The sequence below is a fragment of the Lolium rigidum genome, chromosome 1 (genome assembly GCF_022539505.1).
Source record: "Lolium rigidum isolate FL_2022 chromosome 1, APGP_CSIRO_Lrig_0.1, whole genome shotgun sequence".
NCBI lineage: Eukaryota > Viridiplantae > Streptophyta > Magnoliopsida > Poales > Poaceae > Lolium > Lolium rigidum.
The window spans coordinates 106,140,556-106,141,922 of record NC_061508.1 but is presented as its reverse complement, the minus strand read 5'-3'; the positions used below and the strand labels follow the sequence as shown (position 1 = coordinate 106,141,922).

Sequence of the window (1,367 nt, the reverse complement as noted above, 5' to 3'; positions counted from 1 at the left end):
GTTGGCATATACTCCCTACATGCCATACTACACAATGCATTGATTTCCGTAAAAGTCAAACTACAGTAACTTTGACCAAGTTTATATTGAATAAATATATCTACAACACCTAGTATGCACCATATTGAAATGTACTTTATGATGGTTTCGATGGTGTTGATTTGAGATTCTAAATGTTGGTATTTTCTGTTTTATATTTGGTCAAAGTTGAACAAATTTGATTTCGAAAAAATCTTAGGCATTACAGAGAAAGTATGATGCTTACTAGTACTTCAATTTTGTACATATTTTTCCTTTTCCTAGTGGTCGTTATATTTAACTATAGTCGTGATAAATCTTGAGGTAAAACAATCCACCGTGGCTGCTAAGTGCAAGATATGTTTGTTGTTTAATTGTGTAATTTGTTCATTGAAGCTCATTGCCACGATTACCAGCACTGATTTCTGCAACACAAAATTTAAGTCACTGCTCCGTGCAAAAAATGACCTCAAGAGTTATTGGGTTGTGCATTTTCCTTAAACTATTTCATGAGATGTCTGAAACTATTTCATAAACTCACCCCTTCGAGTAGAGCATGCCACTGGGACCTGGGGTGTTATCTTCTACGACATAGGGTCGTGCGTAGCGACGCTACATGATACATGCTTGCTAGCATGACATATTTGGGACCGCTGTTGCTGTAGACAAGGGAGTTATCTCATGTAGCGTAGCGCCGAGCTCTGGGGTGCTACCCTTCGCCCTCGCTGCTCGTCCCACGACGCGCTTGCCCATGGAATAGCTGAGGTAAAGGGAGAATTCTTGGCCTCCATCACTAGCGCTGCGGCTCAATGGAGAAGACCAAGGCGGAGGGGATCGGGGGTGGAGAATTCATTCTACAGGTCGAACAATCACTGGATCTATTCGAGCCGCCTGGTAACGCGACTTGGACTAGGTTATTATGTGTTTATTTTGCAGTACGCGTTTCTGGTAGAGCTAAACAACCATGTTTAACGAAATTGGGTAGCATCCTAATCAAATAATGTGCAAAAAATGCCGAACCAAACTCGTCCTAAGTAACTACAGTTTCATGATCTGTATTAAGATACTTCATGTTGGTCCTGGCTCAAGTGAACGGTTGTGTTGAACTTCTGGTAAAATTATAACAACTATAAGGAAAGAGTTAGTTTTGTAGCAAAACGTTTAACAATTTTTTTCAAGGACCAAAATTTGATTTTGTGAATTGGCAGGGGCTGCACGAACGCATACCCTCTGTGTCCACTCTCTCACTTGAAAAGATGGCAGACCAACTCACTTACCAAACACAATGTGAGCCATTGATCTAGGCCGCGGTAGTTTTGATCATTCATTGACCCAGTCTAGGTAAGTAT

At 40.8% G+C, this 1,367-nt stretch overlaps 1 pseudogene; it reads right to left on the bottom strand.

The window, feature by feature from the left end:
• Positions 1–1,222: 1,222 nt before the first annotated feature.
• Positions 1,223–1,367, bottom strand: LOC124685601 (annotated as a pseudogene).